The sequence below is a fragment of the Bos indicus genome, chromosome 23, assembly GCF_029378745.1.
Source record: "Bos indicus isolate NIAB-ARS_2022 breed Sahiwal x Tharparkar chromosome 23, NIAB-ARS_B.indTharparkar_mat_pri_1.0, whole genome shotgun sequence".
In the NCBI taxonomy this organism is placed as follows: domain Eukaryota; kingdom Metazoa; phylum Chordata; class Mammalia; order Artiodactyla; family Bovidae; genus Bos; species Bos indicus.
Genome location: NC_091782.1, coordinates 21,871,234 through 21,881,237, shown reverse-complemented (window position 1 = coordinate 21,881,237; position 10,004 = coordinate 21,871,234).

Here is a 10,004-nt window from a genome sequence, read left to right as displayed (position 1 = left end):
TGAGTGAACAGACACTCACAGAACCAAGCAAGACAATACAATCAGCATAAAAATCACCAGAAATGAGGAAGATGGGTGAGTGAGCCCCTGATTCAAAGGGGGAGCAAATGAGTGCAGATGAAGTCACAGCTGGATGCAGGGAAAGTGGAACTGTTCTGGAACGAGATTCTTGGTGGTCCCTGAACCCACAGCTCATAAAGTATGAAACTAGAACTCAGTATGAACACTTCCACCTAACTGGTCATTGAGTCATCTTTCTGAAATTTAGTTTAATTCTAACCCCAACCCACTTCTGACTCTCCTTGCCAGCCCCCCAAGGGGAAGGTGTCCATCAAAACACCGCCTGTCCCACGGTATACGGTCTCTCTTTGACCATACTAGGATTCTTAGGTAGAAATTAGCCTTTTCCTTTTTAAGGAACATCAAAAGTGATAATTTTAAAAAACAACATATGTAGTTAAATTTCATAGCTCCAGATCTCTATGGTCCAAGGACTAGAGTATTACGTAAATGGAAGGAACATTAGAGGTCATTTAATCACATTTCTCACTCCAAAACACTCTACTGCATACTTCATGGCATTCAGATTCATGACCCGTGAAACTTAAAAACATCCATCTAGCCCTTGAGCTCTAAAAGCAGTCAAGTGCAACAACTCAAGTGCAAAGTGTGAAATTTTTAACTGCTGAGCAAATTGGGGCAGTAATGATAGAATAGATGATTCCATGGTGAATGATTATCTACATACTCCGGTCCAGTGGTCAACTGGTCAACTCTAGATTTCAAGTTCTACAGATCTAACCGAAAGCCTCAGCTACATGATTAAACAATTCTTAGACTACGAAGTGATTATTTCCAAATATATTTCCACAGGTGCAATGCAGATACAGTCAATCTAATCAAAACAACCACCATAAAAGTGATTTATCTATATTACTGCCTTTCGGCTAATGGTAGGAAACCCACCTGCCAATGCAGGAGGCATAAGAGACGCAGATTTGACCCCTGGGTCGGGAAGATTCCCTGGAGAAGGGCATGGCAACCCACTCCAGTATTCTTGCCTGGAGAATCCCACGGACAGAGGAGCCTGGCAGGCTGCAGTTCATAGGGCTGCAAAGAGTCAGACACAACTGAAGCGACTGAGCACACATCCCAATTAACATCTGTTTTATTGCTCCAAGTGGAAGAAATAGATAAAAATAATAAGATCTTGTCCAGCTTCTGTTTCGAAAATGTTTTCAGGGAAAACAAATGTTTGCAAACAAAATAAATGTGCCTGCTTGGGTCTTATGCCTACTTCGACAAGTTGGTTCTTTATCGAGGAAAAAATCTTTGTGGGAGGAGGTCTTTAGTAAACCAGCAAAGAGATATGCTAGTCTTGGGAGCATATTGTCCCAGGAGATGCTGTGGAAGTTGGAAAGACTTCCAGGTGCTTGCAGAGTGCATCCTAGCTGTGTCTCCATCGTGGCAGGCCTCCTTTCTCCCACCAGCTCTAATCCAACCAGTCCCCACCCCAACCAATCCATACTGTCCTCCAAGGACTGTACTGTGTTTAATTCGACATTTACAATCCTTATTGTTCTCCCCCTCTAGCCACTCAAATTTATTGGTCCAGCTACATGGTACATTTTGTAGTTTCCCAAATAGACCCCAAATTTTCTTCATAGACCTCTGTCAAGGCTGCTTCTTCTGCCTAAAATAATCCTCCTGCATTCTCCACTGCCTTCCATCTGCTTTATTGGCTAATTCATTCTTACTCTTCAAAACTCAGCCACACTCAGCCACAGACCGGGCCATGGCATTTTCACTACTGTGGCCCAGGTTCAATCCCTGGTTGGGTAGCTAAGATCCAGCAAGTCAAGAGGCATGGACAAAAAAAAAAAAAAATTAGTAAATAAATACAGGGTGTACATATAGAGTGGAAAATCAGTTTAAAAGGAGTACAACTGGTCACTTTGTGCTCATCCTGTCTCTTCAGTGCCACGTATGCTTTGCTTTAATGTTTGTAAATGGTATATGTCCCTTCTCCCTTTCCTTAAAAAAAATTCTCATCAGAAATGATAGTGTTTCTGGATTTGCCTCAAAATAATGTGGGTTTGGGAAGAGAGAGGGTGGACTATCCATGAAATAACCCTGGTCATGAGTGGACTATTGTTGAATCTGGGTAATGAATACCCTGGGGTTTATGAAACTTTTTTGCTTTTGTTTATTCATAATAAAAAATACAAAATAAATCCTCATTGAGAATATGAGGTCTGTTCTGATAAAGTAGCTTACCAAGCTGAATGATGCACTAACCGCATATGTATATATGTCTTAATGTGTTGGATACTTGACAAGGAAGGCATCACATATATACTGTGATCAGCGCAACTGTCCCTGTGTTTCCGGCTTCCTCCTCAGTCTGAATCCTGGTTGTCCTGAACCCTGGCTCAGTTCATGGATGATTTATTCTGGAAGAGATGGTCTCACAACTGAGAAGTCCTCCTACCTTCCTGTTCTTGAATACTGGCTTTAGGGACAACGTTCTCACTCCCTTTCTCCCATTTTAGAGGTTAACTTTTTCTCTCTCTTGTATACCTGAAGCCTGGATTACCTTAGGCTAAATCTGATCCCCTAACTCCTCAGATATACTATTTTTGGCTCCAGGGTCTTTCAAGTTGCCCATCATGAGATGCGGTGATATGACGGCAAAGGAAAAAGAAGAAAGAGAGGCAGATGTAACAGTGGCCGTCTTGAGAAATGACTGATGCCTCTCCTCTTTCTGGAGGTAGCTCATCAAAGAGGCAGTGACGGCTCCTGACAGTAACACCCGACAGGACAGATCCATGCTTGCAATGCTGAGCACTTTGTATCAGTTTTCTTACTTAATTCTTAGAACCGCCCAGTGGGGTAGGCACTATTATCTCCTTTTCACAGATGAGGAACTGGGACTGATAGAAATTCAGGACTTGCCGCAGGGTACACTGCTGGGGCGGCAGGCCAGGGATTGGCACCAGGCCTTCTGTGTACCAGTGTACAAACAGGGGCACCACTTTCTTTCTTTATTTTTGGCTGCGTTGGGTTTTCATTGCTGCATGGGCTTTCTCTAGTTGTGAGCAGAGGCCACTCCCGGTTGTGGTGTGAGGGCTTCTCATTGCAGGGACTTCTCTTGTGGAGCGCGGGCTCTCGGGCATGTGGATTTCTGTAGTTGTGGCGCACAGGCTTATGTGCCCTCCAGCATGTGGGATCGTCCTGGACCAGGGATCGAAACAGTGTTGGCAGGAGGCGTCTCAACCACTGGACCACCAGGAAGTCTAGGGGCACCCCTTTCTAATGGGCACAAAGGTGTCATACAGGCTGTTGGATGCCCCAAGTGAACCTGCCCAAAAGACTCAGGAGTCAGACCACTGACTCTTCATCTCGCTTCCCAGGAGTCAACGTGGGCTTTTCCCAGAGCACAGTCTGCATTCCCAGGTATGTGCTGGATTGTTACAATGACATTTTGAGAAGAGAGAGTTCCATGTGAATTGGTAAAGTAGCAGGATTCATGGGAGAAGTCAGTGCAAGCCATCCTGGGATGGATAAGCCGATTATTTTTAGGCAGGGAGAAAAGAAGACAGGATGTCCTGGGTAAAAGAAGATGGGGAGAGGCAGTCAGGAATGAGCAAGCAGAGTAGGTGTGCAGGGAGGGGTGGGATCTGAGGATGCCAAGGAGGCAGGGGGTGGACTGGGGGGTACCTGCCAGGGGACAGAGCAGTTGAGACTTGAAACAGGAGGCAGTCAGGAGCCAGGAGAGTGATCTGATCCAGGGAGGGGTGAGATGAAAGCATTTTTCAGGAGGATTAGGCTGGCTGAGGCACAGGATGTCTTGGTCTTAGGCAAGTTCAGGCCAAAGGTTGATGAGAAGTCCCGAAGGAGGGGTCCTAGTCCGACGTTGGGCCCCCAGGTGCAGTGACAGCAGCCTCCTTAGGAAGGATGATTTCCCCGGGGACCCCGACTGGGTGTGCCTGGGACTCATCCTACCGCCGGCTTTGCCTCCACCCCGTCCCCTCACCCGCCACTTCCAGGTCCCAGGAACCAAAGGATCCATCAGGCTGGAGTGTTCAGAGGCCATTCCCAGAACTTGCCTGATCCGGCTCTCCGCCCCTGCCGAGACGAGACAAGGCATTGTTCAACTTGGCCTCTGCTATCATGTGCCCAGGGTTGACCTCAGCTTCCTTGTGGCTCATCTCACACCCCTTCTCTCTGTGCAGCCCTTACTTCCTCCTGTTCTTTCACTGCCCTCCTCGAAACCGTCTCTAACTTTTTCTGGCTCCTTCACATGGAGCCACAGAGGAGAAATTCCACTGCCAGCTTCTAGGGGCAAGTTTTGGAAAGACGCTGTGTGCTGCCAAGCCTGGGAGGGTGACTTAACGAGAGCGTGAGCCACATGCTCCTTCTCTCAGCCATTGGTGGTGTCTTAGAGATGACAAAGGCCCCTGGTGGGCATCTCTACCCCAGCCCATGCAGGTCAGGAACAGAGTCTGAGCTGACTTTCTCACTCAGTCAGAGTTTGGTTCTGGCTCAGTGTCATTGTGCCTGCCTGCTAAGTCACTCAGTCGCGTCCAGGTCTTTGCGACCCCATGGTCTGTAACATGCCAGGCCCCTCTACCCATGGGATTCTCTAGGCAAGAATACTGGAGCGGGTTGCCATTTCATTCTCCAGGGGCTCTTCCTGACCCAGGGATCGAACCCGTGTCTCTTATGTCTCCTGCATTGACGGATGCGTTCTTTACCACTAGAGCCACCTGGGAAGCATCATCTCCAGGTCCTAATTCTCCATCGGGCAATGGTTGCAGAGTGGGCAAGTCTTGCTAAATCCTTTCCAGCTCCATCCTTCTGGATCCCCTGAGGACCGTCCCATTCTCAGCCCTGGCCGAGACAGAGTCCTGGCTCCAACCAGGGCTGCGGCTGCCCGGGGAGGGCACATGAATGCCACCTCTGTGTGGGAACCACCTCTGCAAACAAGAGTCACACACATGCTCACACACATAGACACACACACATCTCTGCTTCTTGTGATTCTGACTCATTTCTCTCCAAGAGGATGCATTTGAACCACACTTCTCCCAAGAAGCTTCCATGAATGTACCATCTGTGCCCTTATCACTGGAATCCTCCTGCATCATGAAATGGCCCTAGGGTGAGACAAAGCTAAGGGGAATTTTATATGTTTAATGGGCTCATGTGGTCCCTAAGTTAGAGAGTCTACCAGACCCTTGGATCTACCCCTTTTCTTTGGATAGCCAGATCTTCTTCTTTGCTATTCTTGACCCACAACAGGAGATGGGTATCCCAGGTCCTCAAGACTCTGGCATGACCCACGATGCTGTCCCAGACCAGGGCAGGCCATGGTTTTAGCTTGAAGGAAGGTATCAGTCTGGCTAAGAGAGACAGGTGATGGGCCCTGCAGAGAGGTTTATGTGATAACTACCCCGAGAGGGGCCAGGCTGTCAGTGGTACAAGGGTCCTCCTTTGTAGGAGCTGATAGGCTCAGGGGAGCTTTGTAGAGGCAATTCTGGTTTCACAGATGCAAAGACTGGAGGCTTTGGTATGTGGCATGGACTCAGGGAGATTTCTCAGGAGAACATGGGCCAAGACTCATGTGAGAAAGATGGGGTCTCAGATGAGCCTGGGCTTGCCTGTCTGAGGCAGAGTTCATGGGCAGTGGGAGATGATGTTGGAGAGAGAAGGAGGCATCAGTCAAGGATGCTGGGGATGAGCTCAACAGCTGGCACCCGGAATGGCGGGTCCAGGCTGTGTGTGTAGCTGCTGAGGTAGTGAGCTGCTTGTCGTGACTTAGTTATGAGTGAGTTAGCACTGCCCCGGAATCCTAAGACAGCCACCAGGAAATGACCACTGACAAGAGGTCAGTTTGTTTTCCCAGCCAATACCTTTCCTGAGAGCTGAGGTTCTGTTGTTCATTCTACTCCCTACAACTGCTTCAAGCGATGCCTCATAGACTCTGAGGATGGTTTTCTTGTGGGCAGAAAAAATTGCTAGCCATGCTGCGTGTTTGTGTGTGTGAGAGAGAGACAGAAACACACACAGAGAGACAGAGAGAGAGAGAAAGAAGGAGACTGATACAGGATGGATGGAGAGATGACATCATGAAGAGGCAAGAGAGAAAAAGACAGTCTACTGGCAACCCACTCCAGTACTCTTGCCTGGAAAATCCCATGGACGGAGGAGCCTGACGGGCTGCAGTCAGTCCATGAGGTCGTGAAGAGTCGGACATGACTGAGTGACTTCACTTTCACTTTTCGCTTTCATGCACTGGAGAAGGAAATGGCAACCCACTCCAGTGTTCTTACCTGGAGAATCCCAGGGACGGGGGAGCCTGGTGGGCTGCCGTCTATGGGGTTGCACAAAGTCGGACACAACTGAAGCGACTTAGCAGCAGCAGCAGCAGCAACTGGCTTACTGTTGGCACTCAGTAAAAGTTCGTGCTTAATAAATGCTGTTGTATTAAACTGGAGGGCAAGGCAGAATTAAAGAGCTTGATTGGAGCCACCACGCATTGCCTTACTTGTTTGATGGACTCTTCGACCAAATATAAATCAGCACCATCTAGTCACCTTGATGCAACAGAAATGCTACACCATGAGGGAGAGTGGATGTCAATTCCTTGGGGATGTTTTTGCTCTTTCTTAGGCTCTGTAGTTCTTTCTAGCATTGGATTTATTAACTTTGCTCCATGCTGAGGCTATTAATAGTACCTGTAACTCCAGGTCAGTCACCTTATAAATGCACAGCCCCTTGAGACTGCAATTGGTTCCGCATTAAACTGTCACAATTCCTGAAGTGACATGAAGATCTCCTGAGTTTGGGCCAGCACTGCCATGGTCAATGATAAAGGGCAGGTGACCCCTGCCATCTTTCCCAAGAAACTGAGGTCTCACTTCTGCTAAACAAGCAATCAGTTAATCAAATCAGTACTAATTGGATGTCTATTACACTGTCAGTATTTGGAGACAGCCTCTCTTCCTTTGATACTCCAGAAATTTTAACTCTGACTTGAACTTTTCCCTACCTTTACTCCAGAATCACATGGCTTCTCTTAACTATTTTTGTTTCTGTCTCTGGCAACTGAAAAAATAGCCTTGACCTAAGCACTCTGGGGGCAAGTAGAGAAATGGGGTAACTAAGAATCAGTACAAGAAATTCTTCCACTTATTGAGTCTTCCAGGAATTTTGGACAACATGGATATTTTCCTTCTCATTTTTTTTTCCTCAGTCACTCTACAGGACTTGTGGGATCTTAAGCAGTAGTAGGACTTAAGTAGTTCCCAGACTAAGGATCTAAGCCAGGTTCCTGGTGATGAAAGCACCAAGTCCTAACCATTGGACTACCAGGGAATTCTCCTTCTCATTTTAAAGGCATGAATCATTTCACACCAAGAGAAAAGAACAGAGAGTAATACTGCAGTCTCCTGGATTCTCACTACCTCATTGTGTCAGACACTAGCATTTAGCCATCACAACTTCTGAATTTCATTTTCTAAATAAATGGAGCTTTGGAAATCCAAAAACAAGGGGATATATGTATGGCTGATTCATTTTGCTGTAAAGCAGAAACTAATATTGCATTAAAGCAACTATACTCCAAGAAAAAGAAGAAAAGAAAGGCATAGAGCTTTGGACTTTGATCCCAAGTCTATTAAGTGACCTAGAGATGAGTTGGCCGTTTCTGTGCTTTGTCTTTAAAATGAGGTGAAAGGTGTAGCTTTGAGAGGGACAAAAGTTCCAAATTTTATTTTAGAAGAATTATGAAACAGGCCTAATAGAAATTTTAAAATATTTTAAAACTATTAGTTTATCAATTGTATGAATTTAACAGAGTTTAAGTAGCTCTTAATTTCCCCAACTACTAAGTTTTTTTGGGAAAGTTTTTGAAAGTCTTTCTGTCTACAACATAATAAATCCATTTATCACTCTATGGTCCTTATCCTCTTCAAATTAGCCAAATCCAAATACTCATGAAGTAAGTAGAATCTAAGAATATGACTTATTCTTTTGGTTTCAGTGGTTAGAAATTCAAAAGTTCAATGTCATTTTTCTATTTTGGCTTGGTTTAACATTTCCTATGTTGTTCTTTGGAAAGAGAGATATAGGTGAATATTAACTTCATTGCTGCTACGTCGCTTCAGTCGTGTCCAACTCTGTGTGACCCCATAGACAGCAGCCCACCAGGCTCCCCTATCCCTGGGATTCTCCAGGCAAGAACACTGGAGTGGGTTGCCATTTCCTTCTCCAATGCATGAAAGTGAAAAGTGAAAGTGAAGTCACTCAGTCGTGTCCGACTCTTCTCGACCCCATGGACTGCAGCTTGCCAGGCTCCTCCATCCATGGGATTTTCCAGTCAGGAGTACTGGAGTGGGGTGCCATTGCCTTCTCCGATTAACTTCATTAATGAGCTGCTATTTGAGTCTTCTGAGCTTAAGAGTTGAATGGGCTGTTTTCCTTGAATTAAAAAGTTAGCTTGTATTGATTCATACAGAGAACCAATTTGATAAAACTTTATAGAATTTAGAATATGTAAAGCATGTGAATAATAGTGGAAAGATTTTGAGAGATTAAGGATAAGTCTAGCAAATCCTAGGGTTATAGGTACCATTAAAAATCATTGTCTCCAAGGACAAAGATCATGCCAAGCATAGCATGTGCTTATATCAATGCAAGATAGAAAGCAGCCAGTAGAGTTCAGTTCGGATGATGACACTGCCCAACACACTGAGAAACTATGAGAGGCTTAAAGATGACTGATGCCTAGCTAGTTCATCATCAAAACATATAGTCAAGTTGTATAGGCAAGCATGTATGACTAAACAGATTATGAGGTAATAAAGAGCCAGTTTTGTAACAGACATACAAGGGGAATTCCATGTGATGAGGTGGGGACAGGTGGCTAATTCAGCAAAGATTTATGAAGCAAGTACTGAGCAATCTGTCCTAACTGCCAAGAGTGCAGAGCAGCTCAAGATAAGTTAGTGTTTGATCTTAAAAAAAAATGGCTAAGCTTTCAACAGGAAGAGAATTGGGGATGGCAGTCTAGGTAGAATAGGGAAAGAATCAGGAGAGGAAAAAACTGGTATAAATGAGGATACAACATAAAGATGTACTGGGTTTTGAATTTCCTCAGATTTGTCTGTAATTGCAATGCCTCACCTTTAACTTATTTCTCTCTGGTAGCTCAGATGGTAAAGAATCTTCCTGCAATGCAGGACTCCTGGGTTTGATCCCTGGGTCAGGAAGATCCCCTGCAGAAGAGAATGGCAACCCACTCCAGTGCTCTTGCCTGGAGAATTCCATGGACATACGGGTTTGCAAAGAGTCGGACACAACAGTGAACGGCTGTCATTTTCACTTTCTCCACTGCCATCCAGCTTCTGTCGACATCACTTGCTCTGAGGGCTTCTGGCCAGGTCATCAATGATTTCTCCATTCCAAATCCAACGGACGCTTTTAGTCCCAAGCAGAATAAATCCAAGGAGGAACACACCGAGACACATAATAATCAAACTGAAAAAAATTAAAGGTAAAATACTAAAAGCAACAAGAGAAAAACAACAAACAACATATAAGAGAACGCCCATAAGGTTATCAGCTGATTTCTCAACAGAAACTCTACAAGCCAGAAGGGAATGGTATGATATATTTGAAGTGATAAAAGGGAAGAAACTACAATCAAAAATACTCTGCCCAGCAAGATTCTTATTCAAATTGGGTTGAGAAATCAAACGCTTTACAGACAAGCAAAAGTTAAAACTCAGTACCACCAAACAAGCTTTACGACAAATGCTAAAGGAACTTCTCTAGGCATGAAACACAAGAGAAGGAAAAGACCTACAGAAAATAAATCCCCCCAAATTAAGAAAATGGTAATAGGATCATACACACTGATAATTACTTTAAATGTAAATGGTTTAAATGCATCAACCAAAAGACATAGACTGGCTGGGTGGATGAAAACATGTATATAT